Genomic DNA, 21,443 nt, shown 5'->3' with positions numbered 1-21,443 from the left:
AGTACCTCCACTACCCATGCATGGAGATCAACAGTGGTGCAGTGTCACAGGTCACCATACTGATGCCTGCATTGTTACCGTGTCATGGTAATATGCAGTACCTCCACTACCCATGCATGGAGATCAACAGTGGTGCAGTGTCACAGGTCACCATACTGATGCCTGCATTGTTACCGTGTCATGGTAATATGCAGTCAGGTCATAACAGGTATCTAGTTTCTTGAATGCACCATTGTAGTTTCCTAGTATGTACTCCTTGTACTGGCCATAAAGGAGCTAGAGCATAAACTTGCTCTTTCATGAACCACAAAGGCACTGTTAAGCAGGCACTAACATAAGCTGCTAAGCTCGTAGGTTCATAGGTAAATATTAGGCTAGCTGCCCTTATGAGTCATTTTAAGCCACACCAGTTTTCTCTTATGGTGCTTAAATTAACCTATCCCATTGGGATTTAGATTGGGCTTAACCATCCCATGATCGATATACATATACTACCCTTTGTGAGAATAACTGAGATCATATCATGCATAATTTGTGGGGACACATGTATGGGATAAAGCATTTAAGTGCTGCCTCTGCCATTAGTAGTACAGGGGGAGGTCTTGGTGTACATTCTCAATTACCCATCCATAGATCCAAGTTGAGCTTGAATAGGAACAGGTATGATCTTTGTTTTCCATGGGAGGGGAGCCTATTCCAGATAAGTGATATATTCTCTGCAAGCTATACCTGTCACTCCAAACCATTCTGTTGATGCTGAAGTAGAGGTTGACATCCCTAAACTGAGTATTTCTGATGCTGTTTGACTTGATGATGTGCAGTAAATCCATCAGTATTGGTTTGGAAAATGCCTTGTATGCCAGAAAAACATCACCTGTTAATAGTCTGTAGGATACAGAGCACAGTGACAGGACTTTGAGTCAGTCCATGTAAGACATATTATTTAGGCCTTGTATCCTTTTAATAAGGTATCTCTGTTGGGTGTTTCAGGTGCTACATGTGTATTTAGAGGTACATGCCAATGGGGGTATTATACTCAATGATTGGCCTAAAGAGGGCTGAGTTAAGCAAGGCAATGACATATCTAGATCTAGATACAATCCTTTTGTTTATAAGCTGCACAATACGAAGGTTGTCTTGCAATAGTGAATACATGTTGGTCAAAAGCTAGGTCACTGTCCACATAAGTTTCCAAATCCTGAGCAATTGGATAAACTCTTAGAGGCATATTTTCAATGTGGTCATTCCACAGGGTGTATATATATATATATATATATATATATATATATATATATATATATATATATATATATATAAAATGCATTTTTTGTCATTTAATTTCTCTCCACGTGTAGATCAATGTGTGTGTATGTACCTTTAAGAACCTATCCAAGGGCTTGGACAAATGTATAAATACTGAGCATGTGCGAGCCTGACTGCCATTTTGTAGTAAGATGTTGAGGTGTAAGCATGTATGTATGTAAGGTCTGTCTAAGCATGTATGTATGTATGTAAGGTCTGTCTGTTAATCAGTTTGTTTATATTTTGTAAAGCTGCTATCCATTCTAATGTGTTTCTATGTTTTAAAGCATTTAAACGAATTGCCCTTCCTGCTTGTCATCTATGTTAGAGAGGGACGAGCGACATGGTGTCAGAAGAGGCATCTCTAAAAGGGCATCAGTCAAAAGAAGCATGACTAAAATTACTTGTTTCCAGAAAGAGTTCCAGTTTCTCCAACTTAAGTCCGAGAGCCACCTGGTTGGTATTGGAGGAATATACAGGAGATGATCTTCCCTATTGCACGCATAATTCACAAAACATGCCAGAACGAATTTCAGATGTTAAAATTTGCTCAATTTCTTATTCACAAAATATGAAACGAGGCATACAGAAAGCTCTAAACAATATACGAATAAACTGATATGTCCGATATTGATAAACATATTCAAATTACTACGGAAAATGTTTGAAATAAAGTCCAAACTGCATAAAACGAATAAAATAAGAGGAAAATACCACATTTTTGCTAAGCACATATTTTTCGTATTAAAGATATCTGAGTTAGCAGGTGTATAGAGTGTTTGCATGTTTGTGCAGTATTACAATAAAGTTATTTCACAAAACACAGCCATTTCAGAGCATATTAAACAAAGTACAGTATTTCTAAAAGTTTATTGTGCATTTCAATGTTATTAAAAGCACACAGTAGCTTGTTCGTACATAATTACAAGGGCCATATTTTCAGTGTGTTTGTGCATATTTTGTTGGCAAGGCAGATGGGTTTCAAAAACCCAGTGCACTTTGTTTGACAATAATATTTTGAAAGAACTTGAGAATGTTTGAGCAAGAGTATGACATTTTTATACAGGCTTAATTTTCTGATAAAGATGACCATACAAGGGCATTTATTCTGCTTAATTTGTCTGGTTCAGAAGCCATAGAAGGGGAGCATTCATTTGTGTATGCACCTGCTATCTATGCAGGAGAGGGGGAAACCATCATATTGTTATCCCAGCTGAGTCAAGGGAGGACCCTGGGTGCATAAAACATAAATTTAGAGAAATATGTAACACCCAGACAAATGTTACAATGGAAAGGCACTTATTTTACACAAGGGATCAAAAGCCTGGTGAAACTTTTGCAGTAAATATAACTGATTTGACGAATAAGGCTAAAATGTGCAGATTTGGTGATTTAAGGGATCGTGTGTAGTATTAAAGATGATGCTGTGAGAAAGATTTTGCTTCGTGATAGCGATTTAACTTTGAATAAGGCCACTGAGATTTGTCAGATACACAAGCTCACAGAAAAGCACACAAATATGATTACAAATGAGAGATGCATTCTTCCAGTAACTTCTAGAGATCATGTTGACAGTATGCAGCACGTGGTTAAAACAAACAGGCCCAGGGACATGGCAGCAACTGTAGCCCCTGCAGCACCCAATGGTAAACCCCAGACTTTTCCAGCAAATTCAAGAGTTCGCACAGTCTCAGTGAAGCATGAGTGAGTCAGCAAACTCAAAGCATGGGCCTCCACCCAGTTTCATTGCCAACTGTCGTAATTGTGGTGGAGGTCATGAATCTGAAAGGGAAAGATGTTTGCCTAACAATGCCACAAATGCAATAAGTGGAATCATTTCAAAAGGTTTTGTCAATTAAAAGGCCAACATTCTTTTATTAAAAGGGAACATTCAAGGAAATGATCAATTAGAAAGCTGCAACTCTACTCTTTGTGTTAATGGTGTTGTCAGTGCTTCATGAAACAGTTGATGTAGTAGATTTATGGGCAAAGAATGAAGTATTTTGTACTGTTTGGATAAATGGAAATCCCACAGAGCTCAAAGGTGACACAGGTTCCAAGTGCATTGTTATGTCAGCAGCAATATTTGCTAGTGTGTGTCAGGGTGAAAGGCTTGATGTGGCAAAGTGTTCGAAGCTTGTTGCTTATGGTGGTGAAGAAATTCAGACTGAAGGCTCAGTACTGCTTTCATGTTACTGTGCTGGGAGATGTTAAAACTTGTTATTTTATGTGGTCAAGAAGCACGTCCAGTTATTATTAGGGATCAGATACAGTTTAAAAATGGGACTCCTTTCATTTAATAAGGAAGTCCATCAAGTTAGCATGAAAGACCACTACTCTAATTTCGCCCATTATATTTTTTTCTACCTATACTGAGCTTCTCAAAGACAAACTAGGGAAGCTTCCAGTTGTGTACTCCATGTTAGACCGAGATGTCAGTCCAGTTACCAAGCCAGCTCAGAGAGTTCCAATATGATGCAGGACAGAGTCAAAGCTGAGTTAGATAAAATGGTGCGGCAAGGTGTGGTTTGTCCAGCTCATGAACCTACTGAATGGGTATCTTCCATGGTGGTAGCTCATAAGAAAAGCTCAGATGACATCAGAATATGTATTGATCCACAAGATTTGAACAAAGCACTAAAAAGACCTCATCATCCAATGCATACAGTCGAAGAAGCCGCTGCTCTAATGCCAAATGCCACTTGTTTTTTCTGTCTTAGATGCAAAGAGTTCATTTTGGCAAATTCAGCTTTACAAGAAATCCTCATTGCTAGCTACTTTCAGTACTCCATTTGGAAGCTACAGAGTTTTGAGAATGTCATTTGGAATAAATTCTGTAAGCAAAGTCTTTCAGCATGCAGTGGAGCAATTTTTTTCTGTGTATCCTTGTGCTATTATAGTACACAACATACTAGTAGAAGGTAATTGTGAAACTGAGCATGACAGACACCTCAGCAAAGTTCTTGAAAGAGCACGTCAAGTGAATCTTAAACTCAATCCACAGAAATGCAAATTTCTGCTACAAGAGGTTACTTATGTTGGTCATTTATTTACTAGTCCAGGCCTACAACCAGACCCTTCTAAACAAACAGCCAAGATGCCAGGTCCAGAAAATGTTCAAGCCCTGCAACATTTTTTGGCATGGTTAACTATCTAGGCAAGTTCATTCCAGACTTGAACCAGCTTTCAGCACCACTGAGAGAGCTGTCATGTAAAGATGTATCCTGGTCTTGGTCAGAGCAACACCAAAGAGCATTTGATATACTGAACCAGAGAACTTCTAGTCCACCAACTCTAAGATACTATGATATTCACAAACCAGTTACTCTTTCATGTGATGCTTCGAGATTTGGTCTAAGTGCAGTCATTCTACAAGAGGGTCAAACTGTTGCCTATGCATCGAGAAATCTTACCCAAACTGAAATGCAGTATGCTCAGATTGAGAAAGAGCTTTTGGCAATTGTGCTTGCGTGTTCAAAGTTCCATGATTATGTTTATGGTAGACCTATCCAGATCGAAGCAGACTACCAACTTCTAGTCACTATCTTGAGAAAGCCTATGCATTCATCTCCTGCCAGATTGTGAAGTATGATGCTGTGAATGCAAAAGTATAATTTCACTCTTGTCGACAAAAAAGGCAAACTTCATTATCTTGCTGATAGATTATCCAGATCACCGAGAAACACCACTGAACAGCATGAGAATGAGAACCTTGATTTTGAAGTCATGGAAGTGAGAAATTTTTCTTCCCCATGTCTTGATGAGCTGAGAGATCACACAGCCACAGATCCAGTTTTACAAAGGCTCAAGTGCACACAGCCACAGATCCAGTTTTACAAAGGCTCAACCGCTTTATCAATCAAGGATGGCCGTCAAGGCAATCCAGTTTACCTCAAAAAGTGCAACCTTATTTTCCATACAGAGATAAGATTTTGTCTGACAATAGTATCATTATGAGAGGTCCAAAAGTAATTGCTTCAAAGTCCTTGCAACAAGAGTACATTACTATCATGCATTGTGGTCACCCAGGAACTTACTCTACCAAAAGAAGGATGAGAGGACTAGCATATTGGCTTCTATGTCACAAGACATTGAGAGAGTACTTTCTTCTTGTTGTGTGTGTATTAGTACTAAGCCACATCAACAAAAAGAACCACTTCAGCTAAACCAGATTCCAAAACTATCTTGGTCGACAGTAGCCACCAACATTTTCAAATGGAATAGTCAACATTATTTGGTGTTAGTAGACTCTTACTCCAATTGGTTCGACATTGACCTACTTTCTAACCTAACCGGTACTGTCATTACTAAGATGAAGCATCATTTTGCAGTCCATGGTAGTCTGCACAAAGTTATTTCTGACAATGGCACACAGTTTACAAGCCAACAGTTCAAAAGATTTGAGGAAGAGTGGGACTTTACTCCTGTCACGAGTAGCCCACAATATCTGCAGTCAAATAGTTTGGCAAAATGTTCAGTTCAAAGTGCAAAACAGTTACTAGAGAAGTCAAAATGAGATAATAGTGATGTTTTCCTGAATCTCTTAATTCTCAGAAACATTCCTTGTGATAAGCATCTTGGTTTGCCTGCCCAGGGACTTTTTTCAAGACAAACGAGAACCACATTAGCAATCAGTAGTCAATTGTTGGTTCCATGTGTGAAGAACAACAGGTCTGTGAAAATCAATCTGTTGAAAAAGTGTTTAACCCAGAAGTCCTACTACGATAAGACCAGCAAACCGCTCAATCCATTATGAGAAGGAGAAGTGTAAGAATACAAAAATCCAAAGGTTATGATCGGATTGGAGTCATGAAGAATATTTGCCCAGAGCCAAGATTGTACATTGTGGATTCCCAAGGAGTATAGTTTAGGTGGAATCAGAAACATTTGATACCGGTGTCCAAATCTGTACCACAGCACATAGCCTGTGAGAAAGACTGTTTATTTCAGAGTGAGTTATCCAGTGCTCCTGTTCCAGAGGAAGTTCCAGACAATATTCCCATTCTTGTGACAAATCCAGAGGTTCCTCATATGAGTTGTTCACCGAAGATTGTCCCTGTTGCTAAACCCAGTTCAGATTATTATGTTACCAGATCTGGTCATATCTCCAGACCATGTTATAGATACAAGGCAACTTGGAAATGAACATTGTGTTTGTTTCTAATGTCTATAATAATGCATGCCTAATGCCAATGTTGTTTTTACTAAGGACAATCTTTTTAAGAGGGAGAATGTAGATCGATGTGTGTGTATGTACCTTTAAGAAGCTATCCATGGGCTTGCACAAGTGTATAATACTGAGCATGTGCAAATCTGACTGCCATTTTGTAGTAAGCTGTTGGGATGTAAGCATGTATGTATGTAAGGTCTGTCTGTTAATCAGTTTGTTTATATTTTGTAAAGCTGCTATCCATCCTGATGTTTTTCTATGTATTAAACCATTTAAATGAACTACCCCGCCTGCTTGCCATCTATGTTAGAGAGGGACGAGCAACAAATGATTCTGTCACCAGTTATTTGTTTGGGACAAATCTTCCTGTTGGATGGCTAAGTCATTTGGGATTCAATGATTGCTCCTAGCTTGCAGTCATCTGAAAACTTAGTCAGCCAGAGCCCTTTGATATTGGCTTTTATTTTATAGAAGTAGATCCCAAAGTGAAGTCCCAGTGGCAGACTCTAGGGGACTCCATTGGTGACTGTTTTCTTTATGGAAGTAGCTTCTCCTGTTTTGATCTCCTGCATTGTGTCTGTAAGCCAGTTGGCAGTCCAGTGGAAGATGTAACGATTTAGCTTTTCTGTGTGTCTAAAAGCTTTGGCCAGATCAAGGTATGCATTGTGTACCATTTTATCTTTATACATCACTTTGGTGACCTTTTCAAAAAAAAACACCAGGTTGAGTAAGCATGACCTGCCTTTGACAAGTCCAAACTAAAATGGGTCCAGTGTTTGGATATTCCCTGTTTCCTTATTGATTAGTTCCATAAATCTTTCCATGGCTTTGCATGGCAGGCTGGTCGGACTTATGGGTCTGTAATTGCCTGGATCTGTGGAAGGTCCTCCCTTATGCAGGGAAATGACTGCAGGTGTTCACCACTCAGTACAAAATCTGTATGGAGACTGAGATTGAACAATGTTGTTGGAGGTGTGCCTAAAGCATGCTTCATGCTATTTAAGATGCAGCCAGGGATATTGTCAGGATGCATCAATACAGTATTTTTAGCATTTGATAGCACTTTTAGTATTCAGCATTGTGGAGATAAGTCAGTTTCAGTCATATCTTGTGAGATAGTCGGAGGGGAGCGAGGGGTAAAGTTTGAGTTGAATTAATCATCCAGTAGGTTTGCTGTACCTTCAGCCTCAGTATAGGTAATGTTGTTCACAATCAACTCAGTGCATTGCTATGTTGTACGTCTGAGATTATGAACATAACTAAAAAGGCCTTGTGATTGTTTTTGGCTTGTGTGGTTATTTTTGCCTCAAACTTGGCTTTGGTGGATTTTATTAAGCTCCGGACTTGCTTATATATTTCAGTGATGAGGGAGCTATCATTCTAGGAATTACTCTTCTTTCCTTTATTCAAAATAAAATTCTCTTCCTTTTTGTAAAACTTATTGATATTATAGATTCACTATGGGAAGCTGTTTCTGGGTTTTGCCCTGCACTTACTCCTTCAGGGTACAACTACATCTATGCAGCTGTTTACATGTTACTGTAGTGTGGTGTACATGTCAGCATATGCACTGAAGTTGGGCTTTTGTGGGGATTTGAAACTTGCCTATATACCACTTAGGAGAAGGTAGTTCAGCTTAGAGAATTTTCTATAGGAACATTGGGTGGAAGAAGCCTCCGTTTTCACTTTTATTTCAAATGAGACAGTTTTAAGGTTAGAACTAACAATCATATGCAATGGATGATGCAAGATTCCCATATATTAGCAAGAAAAATATCCAAGACATTGTTCTCTTTAGTGGGTACTCGGACTAATTGTCCCAGGGCATTTCTATTGATACAGTGCAGGAATCTCTGTGCTTGTGCTCTAGTGGTGGTGTAGGTTTCCCAGTTTATAATTAGATAGTTTAGATCAGCTAGGACAATGGTACTGGGTTTAATACTAAGTGATTCCAGCTCCTGTAGATAGGTGTTGTGGTTTTCTTGGGTCATAGAGTGAGTTCTATAGCTAGTTAATATATGATACAGGACCTTTCTGATGGTTATTTGGACATAAGGAAGCTCTGGTGCATCACGCTCTTTTACCAGCCTTGATGTGAGTCACTGCTGGATGAAGGTTGAGATACCTTCACATTTTCCCCTTTCCATGCAGTAGGTGGTCTTAATATGTGAAAAATGTTATAGCCTTGCATGTCCAGTGTGCTTTCCAACTTTTATGTCCTCCAGGGTGAGAAGGGCTTGTGGAGAGTGAAGTTTTTTGTTTAGGCTTCTAGCAACAATCAGTAACACCTTCATATCGTCCTTTCCTTGCTTTGTTATGTTGGTAGATTTATCAAGTTAGCATTGCCTAAAAAAGGCACTAATGGGGGTGTATAATGTCTTTACTAATAATCAAAACCCTAGAGGGAACAGAAGCAGCCAATTCCTGGAAATGCAGTGTGTTTTTTAATCATATCCTCCCAAGCTGACAAATATTGGACTCCCTTTGAATGACACCCAGAACTAAGCTGATTATTGAAGTCAATTACGTTTAGCTCATATTGTGACATCATCCATGGAGAAGATAAGATGCTGCTCAATGCTAGGCTCATACCTGCCTGGGACACATAGTTAATCATCAAAAGAGGCCTAAAATTGAGGTAAAAGGAAAAATAGCGGAATAAAATAGCATCTTCAAGTGTCTGGGACAAAGTATCTGGGATGTTGAGTGACAAAAAAATGGCAAAAATAACTGAAAAGTAGTAGGCAGTCATTTGTCAGTGCTTGAGTATGGTACAGAATCCTGGGCAGGGATAGCTGGGAAACTAACGAAGCAGGAAGTGATGGAAATGAAGTGCCTGAGAAAGGTAGTAGGATAAAATCTTTGGAAGAGATGACGACATAAGGATATCAATGTGGTAAACAAAGTAGCCGTAGTGGGAAGAGAAGGTCAAGAAAAACAGATTATGGTGGTTTGGTCACATCTACAGAAAAGCATAAAATGATCTGCTAAAGCAGACTTGGGAGAGGCAGAAGAATGGCAAGAAGTGTTGAAGACATCCAACCAGGAGATGGATGGATTGCATGACAGTAAACCTGCAACAGCTGAGCATAACCATCAAAGAAGGAAAAAGAGTAACTCTGAGTCAAGAAATGTAGCAACAGCTGGTGTGACACCCTAACACCATGTAAAGAAAAATGGATAAGGGAGGTAATTGATGATGATGATGATGATGACAGCGATTGATTATGATGATGATGATCTGGCCACATATAGGATCAATCAGAAGATGAATAAGACTATCATTCAGGCATAATCTGTTGTAACCCACTCCAGCATGGAGCTGACTGCTGTGTTGTACATCATTCATGGGGATATCACTCAGCTTTACCTTTAGATCCATGAGGATATGGAATTCAGAGATACAGTTCTGATTGGCCTTATGAGTTTTGTGGTGAAACACACAACTCCCATCACCATTGTCATATGGAAGATTGACGGAGCCCCACCTCCAGTTATTGCCAACATTAACAGTGCTGCCCATGGTTGGGATAAGGTATGTACCATGTGTGATGATGTAGGAGAGGGCCACTGCAGGTTACATAATCTTCATCTCAGTTGAGAAGTATATGACATTATGTAAAACCTCATTGGGGTGCCCATAACACTTAACCTCCAGTGGCAGAAAATCTTGTAAGTGGGCTGCATGTAAGTCATAGTGCCTTAGTAGCACACCACACCTGCCAGGATGAACCCCAGGTCCTAGTGCAACAAGACAAGTAACTCAAGGTCATGATCATGTAGTGGAGCCATCTGCTATAATACATGAGGAAATCACCCCTGACATAGAGTACTCATCACCTTCTAACTGCTCTATTTGCTTTCAGCTGCACATTCCCTGAACGCAATGAGTGTGGGTAGCCACATGTCATTGCATCTGTAGTTACCTGTGCATATGATATCAGTGACTTTGATTCACTAAAACATATCTCCTGGGTGATACATGTAGGATTGTCTGATGCATAATATGGCTCAACCATACACTAACCAGCATAGCCTGATGTTAACATTGCATATATCATACTTGTTTTCTGTAACATCGCACTGTTATTATATGCTCATCAAGGCCCATAGTTATGGACTAAACCTTACCACTTCACCTGTGCTGCCATGTACTGTGCCGTTGCTTTTGGGGGGGGGGTGCAGCAGCTGGTTGGGTTGTTGCTATTCTTTCCCAACCTTGTCAGATGATAGTGGTGAAGGACCTTCCCTGCTGGTTTTGTGTGTGTGTGTGTGTGTGTGTGTGTGTGTGTGTGTGTGTGTGTGTGTGTGTGTGTGTGTGTGTGTGTGTGTGTGTGTGTGTGCGTGTGTGTGCGTGTGTGCGTGTGTGTGTGTGTGTGTGTGTATGTGTGCGCGTGTGCACATGCAGTTCAGCTATACTAGTATCCTAGGGCTGCCTGGCCTATTTCCTCACCACATATTATGACATATGCAACATGCTGGAAACATTTATTTAATTATTATTTATTTATTTATTTAACATTTGTTGACCAGGAAAGTCTGACTAGGACAGAGCCTATTTTCAGTGGAGGCCTGGAGAGAAACGCTCCAGATACATGTCTTTGTAATCCTGTAGGCTATGGCAGGGTCATACTGAAATGCATTCCAAGGCATGTCAAGTCAATGGAAGCAGGCTTTGAGAACACTGAAACCATGCTCTATGACATTGTGGGTTTATGTTTGTAAGGTGTTATATTGTAATTCAGTCATGCTATGTGGGATCTATACAGGCATCATAAGCCAGGGCTCTAGTGGATATCCAGTATCAGCTGTAACTCAGTATCAATATTTGGGGGAGGGGGGTTAATACATTTTGACATACTATGAATGCAGCTGCACATATTAACTTTAGTTGCTGTGCATGCACTTGCCAACTAGATGGTCTTGTAGAATGTCACTATGCAGAAGCCAGTAGTATAGCTGATATGCGGGGTATTTATGTTAATGCCATGGATACTGTGCATACACATTGTTTATAATCCCACATGTATCAAACCATGTCTGGCAGTTCATGTAAGAGTAGTCCTTACTTTAAATAAATCTTTGTGATTTCAGCCAGGTGAGGTCATTTTGCTACATGTGTGCAGTGTATGGTGCTCATTACCTGAGAAAGCTGGGTAATGTCATAGAAGACACACATGGTGTTAGATGTCTCCTACTGGATACTAGAAAACCATATATGTTCCTCTGAATGGAAGCATTATGTCAAGGAGCTTGTTGAGTATTCTAGAGGTAGAAGCTCATGAAGTACCCAATATGTCTCCCTTGGGTATCTGAGAGGTCACTGTATCTGTAATAGACACAGCTATGCCTACCTTGGTCTCCCCAGGTATGGGATGGCCATCCATTCCGAAAGAGTCTGTGAGCAGGTAACATATGCCAGCCAAGGCAAATGTGAAGTTTCAGTCTATTCTGAAGCAATTATCTTCTCATTGGTTGCAATATGGAATGTCACCCACTGACAATACTGCATCCTTTTGTGCTGAATACCATCTCACACATACCTGTGGGAATCTGCAACATCAATTTCTGAAGCATGCAACTGCATGATTAATGCTGCAACCCCCTAGCATTTGCTATCTGCAACTCTGCTATTTTTATTGTGCTCTACCCTTTAATAGTCAGGAGCACAATGGTTTGCAGCCCCCCCCCCAAAACATGAAGATGTCTCATGTCTATGTCTGCTCTGCCCTTTAATACTCAGGAGCACGGTGGTGTGCACCCCCCCCCAACACATGAAGATGCCTCATCCTATGTGTGCTCTGCCCCTTAATAGTCAGTAGCATGGTGGTATGCAGTCCCCCCACAATACATGAAGATGCCTCATACCTATGTTGACCTCAAGTATGTTTGTATATTTTTAGAACCCCATTTCCCTACCTAGACTTATTGGAATGCCATTTAGTGGTCATTTCAACATATCTTCTGAAAGAAATGTGTGCTCCCTCCAAAGTAATGCAACATGGGACTTTAAAACTTATCTTGCTTCACAAGTAATAGCCTACATCTTTCACAGTCAATTTCAACTGCACACTGCATTCTATGCAGCTTGTAAAGGCATACTGACCTTTTTTATTATTATCGTTAATCATTTTGACAAATTCCTTTTACCTGTTGTGTATTTTTGCTGTTTAAGTGGTCCAGCTATATGAATTAAATCCTTTTTTATTTTCCAGTGGAGAAGAGAGAGCTAAACCAGTTTATGAATTGTGCTTGCTTTTTAAATCCTTGGCATCTATTTTAAATCTGTCTGTGGCTGGTTTGTAGGCGTTGCAACAATAAGATAAGTGATTTTCTTTGCTTTTTATCAGTTTAAGTTATTTTTAGCAGTTGTTATCTGATTCAAATTCTTTTCATTATCAGTTTGTTATTTTTGTTTTTCATTGTCCTGTTTAAGGTCCTGTAACAACCAGATCAAATTTATGAACCACGCTTACACTTTTATTTTGACAAATTCCAGTTAATAGTCGTATTGTAGTTTTACCACTTAAGTGATCCAGCTGTTAGAATTAAATCCTGTTTTCTTTTTCTCTGGTGAGGGAAGAGACAGCCAGACTAGTTCAAGAGTTTTGATTGTTTGGAAGCAGTTTGTAAGTGTAATTGCTATTGGCTATTGCGTTCTAAAAGCTTTTTTTAATCCTTGGCACTTGTTTTAAAATTGGCAATCCTGCATGGGGCTGCATTGCATGCATTGGATTGTAATGTGCATGTTGATGTAGTTGATGTGGTTTGACAATTTGCCTAGTATCTGTACTATTCTCCAAAAAGTTTTACATTTGATTCACCCTTGGTATCTAAGAGTAAGCTCCCCCAAGCCATGCTACCTATCAATGTGCAACACCTTGAGTTACAGATCCGGTACTAATTGAAACTAGACGCTCCTCTCTGATTGTGGAACTGGGTCACTGCTCTGCCAGTCTGCACTGAAACCCGAATAGCTGCTTTTATTAAAGCAATCTTCCATAGTCTCCCCAATGTTTCTCTTCTTTCACTTATTAAATACAGATGCACATTCCAGAGTACTACCCCTTAAAGCACCTACTCCTTTAAATTGATTAGCTTGTGCGATGTTCCACAGACTAGAACTACTAAACTAGTCCATGCATATAATTTAGCCTATAGATCTCTCCAAATTAAAATTCAACCACTTGGTCACAGTTACCTTATCTATGCACTTCTCCATCTAATGCTGGATACACTGGACATTATAGAAGGTCAGACAGCTTTTTTTTCTCTTCTGTTGCCAGCTTCTTATTGCTTGGTGGCATTGGGCAGTGTAACCACTGCCTTATGCTCAGTAATAAAATGCATTCACTTAACATCAATAACTTTGTCTGTAAGGGGTGCAAATTAATTAATTTAGAGGGTCCCTCTCAACAAATAACATGCACATTAAGTACCATGTACTCACATCTCTGTCCTTACCTCCACCCCATTCTCAATAAAAATCCCATTAAAATGCCGTACACTGATGCTGTTAAAAACTCTGTAGCAATGTCTCTTAGAACTAGCAAGATTATGTCACAGTGGACATCGTCCAACCATCTCATCCATGCACACCTAGAGCACTAAGTCACCAAGAGGCAGATTGATCCCAGTCTCGTACTCCTAAACACCCTTCTAAGCAAAATGTCTTAGTGAATGATGACTCAACTGGTATGCATAGAGATTCTCCACTCACAAGGCTGGACAAAGATAAAGTTATGGTAAGTCTTCTTTTGGATTCCACAATATCAGATCTTACAAGGCCCCTAAAGACTATTTCTCAGAGTAAGTAGCACAACTTCTTGGTGGTGGTTTATCTGGATCTGAATGACCTAAGCTACAAAACCCTGAAGACATGCAAAGAGACATGTCAGAACCTCCCACGCATGTGACAAATGCAGGTAAGACTCTGGTCTTGAGTGGAATTCTTCCTTAACCAAGAATAATGTCTTGGTACAAAGAAAAAATAATTTGCTTCGGCAATTGTCAGAATAGTTGGTGTCATTCAAGAGGGATCCAGTACATTTGAGCATGGGAAGAGAGGACTGATTGTGCAACTTGTTTCACAAGTAATCGCCTACATCTCTCATTCAAAGGCTTACATATACTGGCTAAAGCCTTTGCTGCTCCCATAGTGCCTTTCTTTAGACAGGGTCTAATTAACAGACATTGGAATGTCCCAATTTGGACCATGTTAAGGCGTCTCTTGTCAATGCCAAAAATTCAGGTTCACCTACATCTTAACACATCCTTGCTTGTATAATTACTGAAATTGGGTTTAGAAGTAAAGAAAGAGCTCATTCCATACCAGGGTTTTGCACTCATCATGCCTTCAGCCTGAAGGTTAATGTGGTGGTGTTTGCATATTTTTAGAAGATCATGCAATCTCCATTAAGATTCCCACAGGCCCATAAATAGAACTCCAAGAACAAAATATCACCATAAATAAGAGATACTACCAATTTATAACCTTCTACAGGACACTCTCCATGTCCACAGATAGTTGTGCTAGATTCCAGACAATATCCAAAAGAACTTCCTATTAACAAGAACTTTTCTGCAATTAACTGAAGCAACTATACTTCCAATGTAGCGTTTGTCCAGGAGATATAGGACATAACTGACAAAAATTCTGTGGAGCAGATAGTTAATAAACCCATCAGATGACAACATATTGTCGATCTGATCCTCATGAATATAACCTCTACATGTACTATAACCCTACACATTAAGTTACTAAAATCCCTTTCACTAACAGTACAAATATCAAGACAAAAGGGCACAGAATACACACAATACACTGGCACAATTCTGTATCCATCTCCCTCACCCATGAACACTTACACATACATACTACGCACTATAACCCAGTATTGTAAATTTTCACAACCACCACCTTTCAAGTAAAACATTCATTTTCCTACATGCCTGCACTATATAAAGCTTGATTTTACCCAAATGTAATTCATACAAATGAGCAGTCACACAATTGTCCTGTCACTCATTTGTACTCCCATAAAAACTTGTCAACCACATGAGTTGTCAAACAAATGAATGGCAACCACGTGTGTGTGTGTGTGTGTGTGTGTGTGTGTGTGTGTGTGTGTGTGTGTGTGTGTGTGTGTGTGTGTGTGTGTGTGTGTGTGTGTGTGTGTGTGTGTCAGTGTGTGTGCACACATACAGTCATAGTGGCAGTCAGCAAGTGGACTGACACTTACTCAAAAATCATCACTCACAATCCAGCAAAATCCTATCAATCAAACAATAGAACTAGAATTGATCCCCTCCCAAAGGACCTATGTTAAAGCGTATTCCTGAGTTTGATGACTCCAGTTTCAGTAGAATGTTTATGAGAAATTCTAAGTCAATCGCATTCCAGTCGACAAATACAGATATAATCATATATTCATTTCTATGGTGAAAACCAATAGATTTACCATTGATCCATCCATAACCTATATTATCCTCATATAGAGCTGCAGAGATCCTGAAGCCTATTGCTGCAGTCAGTGAGCACAAGGAATCTCTCCTGGAAAGAACATTTTCCATCACAGACTTCACACTCTTACTCACTTACATATTACACACACCTACAGGCAATTTGGTTAATTCCATTTTACCTACTGCATGTCTTAGGGAGGTGGTAGGAAGTCAGACCACCCAGATGGAATACACATGTTTGCAGGGAGAATATGCATACTGCATATTTGAGGCAGCCCACCTGAGAATCAAACCAGAAAACTACTCACTGTGCCACTGTACAGTTCTCTATGACTACTAATGGAGACATTTATGTAATCTTGTCTTAAATTAATAAATTACAACCTCCAGTTTCTGTCAAACTTCACAACACTACCATACCTCCATAACTGGGTAATCAAGATGGGCATGTATGAATAAAATACCTTGAAAGTGTGTCCCACAAAATAAAAAAAGATGTCTTCCAACTGACTACTGGTTCAGCTAGACCATAAGGAACCAAAAGTGCAGCTGTTAAAAAATTTGCCCTGCAGTCTGGGGAAAATGTTTTCCCACAAAATGAAAGTAAATTTCATTCATTCATTCATTCATTCATTCATTCATTCATTCATTCATTCATCCATCCTTTGGATGAGACTTTAAACTGAGGTTCCATCTGCCTGGGTTAGTAGTAGCTCAGGTGGATGGAAAACATCCCACGACACCTATGGAAAATCGATGGGGACCTTCATTGATGCCCTGGCCAAATTTCTCCTAGTAGTATAAATACCACCTCAGGTCTCCTCTGAAAAGAGGCTACTAGCCTAGTGGGACTAACTCAGTCAACAAATGATAACTAGATGGATAAATATAAATTAAACAAAGAAGACTATAGATTTTCTCTAAAATTTGTTTATTCAGCACAATGTTATGTATTCACAAAATTATATCCATACCTACATGGACATTGATTAACACCAGTGACAGGAAATCAGCTTCTTTTGTCAGTTCATTATGTGAAATAAACAGTTCCGGTTGTAATGTGTAGCATTTCTGTGCCTGATAAGGTGTATACGACAAGTATTTTTCTCCAATGTAATATAAATGAACTGTGGAGACTTTCTAAAGAACTGATGAGTGAAAAAAATGGTTCTTCACTTTTCTCCATTAGAAATAATCCCAGTCACAAGCACTTTGAAGTGAAACAGAATGGTTTTGTAGTGGCACAAGAAAAACATCTCATTCATTCATACTTAACAATAATGGCAGACAACTTGATCCATATTCTCAGCACAGGCTTGAAATGAATGTCCATCACAGGTACTTGGTGTAGTCAGTAGCCAGTTAGAATGATTTTTTCTTCTAAGCTACAGTCATAAGTTATGGAATAGTTAATGGTATACCTTGCCGAGCAGAACTTCAATGACAAATTTTTAATATTTATTTAAAGAAAAGAGGTTTAAAACATTAACTCGTGTGACTAATCATGTGACAACCATTGGGTATTATTTAATCTTTTTTCTTTATTTTTTATCGATCTGATGAAGTCTCATGCTGGGATGAAAGTGCTTACTACTAAATTAAATCTTAATCTCAACTTCTTATTTTAGTTTAGTTTTTACCTTAAAACAGTAAATTTATTGAAATTACTGACACTCCTACCAATTATTGCACTCAATATTTACTGGAAATGCAAGATGGAAAATATAGTTTTGCCAGCTTACACTTACCTCAGTTTAACTAAACATTACAATTAAGTACACAAAATGTATTATTGTCATGATTTAATCATTTAAATGCTTTATTTTACTTAATTCTGTAGCAGGGCTAGCCATTCAGTGGTGTAAAAATATGGCTCTAGGTGGTTCAGTCATGCTGACTAATGTTGCCAAATGGGCACAGGTATTTGCTGGTGATAAGTGAGTTGAGGACCTGGCCTACATCAACCTACATCTGGGATCCATCAAACGGGTAGGGGGGTGTATCTGCCCCGATTGGCTAGTGTGTGCCTGCCATAAAGTTCAGCAGCCTTGGGTCAGTAAGCTAATGAATGGCTGGTGTTCAGTCATTCAGTTTAGATTACCAGGGACAGCTCTGCTGAGCAAAAGATGGACTTAAAACCAATCAACCAGGCAAACGTGAACTAAAATTTGCTACACTCAGTGTAGGTTCACTAACAGGATGGAACTTAGAAGTGGAGGATTTGATGGTAAGGAGGAGACTTGACATCCTATGTATCCAGGAGACATGATGGAAAAGCAATGCAGCAAAGCCACTTGGCCTGGGATCCAGAGTCTACTACTCAGCAGGAGGACATGCTAAAAATGGTGTGATAACTGATGTGTGGGAGAGGCTTCAGAAGACAGTGTGGGATGTCATCAGCATTAGTGACAGTCTCATGACATTCAGACTCCAGTGTAACGACATGGCAGTATTCATAACCTCGACCTATGCCCCACAGCAGGGTTGTGAAAGTGGAGAAAAGAGTGCATTAAGACAGAAATTGCAGTGCGTACTAGATAAAGCAGAACAACATAAATTAGTTTTGATAATGGGTGACCTGAATGCACATATCTTGACAGACAGAACAGGATATAAGGACCAGCTGGGTCAACATGGTGGGACAACAGGAATAAAGAAGGAGAAGCCATTCTAGACTTCTGGCTTACAAATGGCTGGACAGTAGCCAATGCATGGTTCAGAAAGAGAGAAAGTCACAAGATCACATACAAATGTGGCCAACGTGCAACTCAGGTAAACTTCCTCCTAGTAACAAAAGGACACTGGGGTAGAATCAGACATTGCAAAGTCATCCCCATTGAAACAGTTGGCCCACAGCATGAACCACTAGTTGGCACAATCAGCTGCAGGCAGTGGTCAGAGTAGGTTCTAAGGTCAACAGAGGCCAGGCTGAAGTCGACTGGAGAGAAAGCACAATGGTTTAAGGAATTATTCAGGGTTCTAGCACCTCAAGAGGAAGAAGATGAAATGGGTGGAGATGAAAGAGAATGGCAGTTCCTCAAAACAGCATGTATGAGGCCTACAGACGAAATATGTGGCTGAGCCAGGTATGGAAATAAGGTATATAAGGAAACCTAGTGGTGGAATGCAGGAGTTCAAGAATTCATCAAATGAAAGAAGAAGTGCAGGAAAAACTGAGAAATATACATGATGGACCAGGCTAGGAAGGATTACTGGTTGGCTAACAAAGAAACTAATAGAGGAGTTGCAATAGCAAAGAACAATGCAACAGAGGCACTCTATCAGCTTCTGGAAAGTGACTCAGTAGAAGGCACAAAGAAACTATATCAGGTTGCTAGGCAAAGACAGAAAGATAAAGAAGAAAGTCAGACACCCTTCATAAGGGATGCCAGCAACAACCTGCTTAGTAGTCCACAGGACATCAAAGGAAGATGGCAGGAGTACTTCCAGCAGCTTCTGAATGAAGAAAAAAGGTGTACTGCCCCAGACACAGCCTACTATGAAAAGAGTATGAGTCCACCATAGATGAAGCAAGAAACACATTAAGGAAAATGAATTCAGAGAAAACAGCAGGCTCACATGAAGTCACAGCAGACATGATAAAGATGCTGGGTGAGATAGAGGAGAAATGGCTCCTGAGGGTACTCATATCAGTATGGAGAGAAAGGGGTGTATCCCAGATGACTGGAGAATAAACATACTAGGGCCAGTATATAAGAAAAAAGGGAACATTCTCAACTATGGTCAGTCCAGAGGTATCAAACTCCTGTCACAGTGCATGAAAATTCTGGAGAGGTTGATCAATAAATGAATAGAAAGGAAGATGGGAGATGAGCAATTAGGATTCAGATCAGTATGCGGCACAATTGATCCAAAGTTTGCACTGAGATAGATACTTAATAAGAGGCTATAAATGAAGAAAGAGTGCAACTGGACATTCCTAGACCTGGAGAAAGAATATGACAAGGTCCCAAGAAAGCTAATTTGGGCAGTCCTGCAGTGGTTTGAAGACCCAGAAACATTTCTAGAGATGTTTGACATCTACTTTTCTGAAGTATAAGCCAATACCAAAAAGCTCTGACTGACTAAGTTTGCAGGTGACTGCAAGCTAGGAGCAGTCATTGAATCTCCAAATGACTTAGCCATCCTGCAGGAAAGTTTGTCCGAAATAATTAACTGGTGTCAAAATCATGGTCTGAAATTAAATGCCAAAAAATGCATTATCATATCCTTTGAGAAGTCATCTACCCCAGTTTGTCTACCACATTGACAAAAATCCCTAAGTATTGACCCAGTTATTCAGGATTTGGGAACGTATGTAGACAGTGACCTAACCTTTGACCAACATGTGTCTATTGTTATAAGAAAGTCCTTGTATATTGCACAGCTTATAAACAAAGGGATTGTGTCTAGATTTAGGGACATCATTGTCCCCTTTACTCAGCCCTCATTAGGCCATTCATTGAATATAATGCTCCCTTTGGCATGTATCTGTTTGGACACATGCAACAATTAGAACATCCACTGAGGTACCTTACAAAAAGGATACAAGGCCTAAACGACATGTCCTACATGAACCAACTCAAAGCCCTCTCACTATATTCAGTTTTGTACAGACTAACAGGTCACCTGTGTCTGCAATAAAAGGCATCCTCAAACCCATTACTGATGGATTTACTGCACATCATAAGGTCACAGAACTTGTCAGAGAACTTGTCAGAGATTTGGGATACATGGCTAGACTTCAAAAGGCCACTGTGGTTGTTAGCCTAGTACAGACCTACGAACCTATAAACAACATACCAAACATTTCCACTGAATTTCCATATTTAATACCTTTGATGACAATATATCAACTTTCACAACAGGTCGGTCTCCATTAAGTTCTAGATGTTGCTTAACAGACATGCCACTTCTTTTAGAAATTTGTACCTGTTCCATAATCCTGCGATTAATATTTTTATTACAGTTTTCCTGAATGTCTTCAATCTTACACTTCTTATAAAATATCAATTTTATGTTTCTGCAAGATGCATTTGTCCTTTTTTTTCCTCCACAGAAAGCTTAAGTCAAGTCCTTACAGGAATAGGTTTACCACCAGTCCCACTTTGTGAGGGACAGTTGTGTCCTGCAAAAAAATTGAAAAAATGGCAAATGTCCTGTGATTTTGGACAAAAATATTTCCTATATTTTATGTAATAGTTGCATAAAACAATTATTCTGTATCTGAAACACCTAAATGTTATAAGAAACAGAATAAACAATTAAAACACTACAAGAATAAGCTTTTATTTAGGCAAAAAGTGAAGTTCTGTCCTTTGTACTGGCAGTGGGTATGTTTCACCCTGCAAAATATGACGTTTGTACCAAAAATGTCCCACTTTGGGCATTTGAATATACAGGAATGTTACACAGTTCACCCCCAACAAAGCTTTAGATTTTGTTACTTTATTTAGTAAGTTTTTGAATGAATAGTTGCTTGTTGTTTTACAAAAAATGGATGAGC

General features: G+C 39.4%; 1 protein-coding gene across 3 annotated transcripts in view; it reads right to left on the bottom strand.

Annotated features, from left to right (window-relative positions):
• The window catches only part of LOC122812148 (GEM interacting protein), a 1,774,188-nt gene that overhangs the window by 1,364,473 nt on the left and 388,272 nt on the right, over positions 1–21,443 (bottom strand). The window lies entirely within an intron of this gene.

The sequence above is a fragment of the Protopterus annectens genome, chromosome 9.part0, assembly GCF_019279795.1.
Source record: "Protopterus annectens isolate FY-2018-M chromosome 9.part0, PAN1.0, whole genome shotgun sequence".
NCBI lineage: Eukaryota > Metazoa > Chordata > Ceratodontiformes > Protopteridae > Protopterus > Protopterus annectens.
Note: the sequence above shows the minus strand (reverse complement) of the source record. Positions and strands in the feature narration are given on the sequence as shown.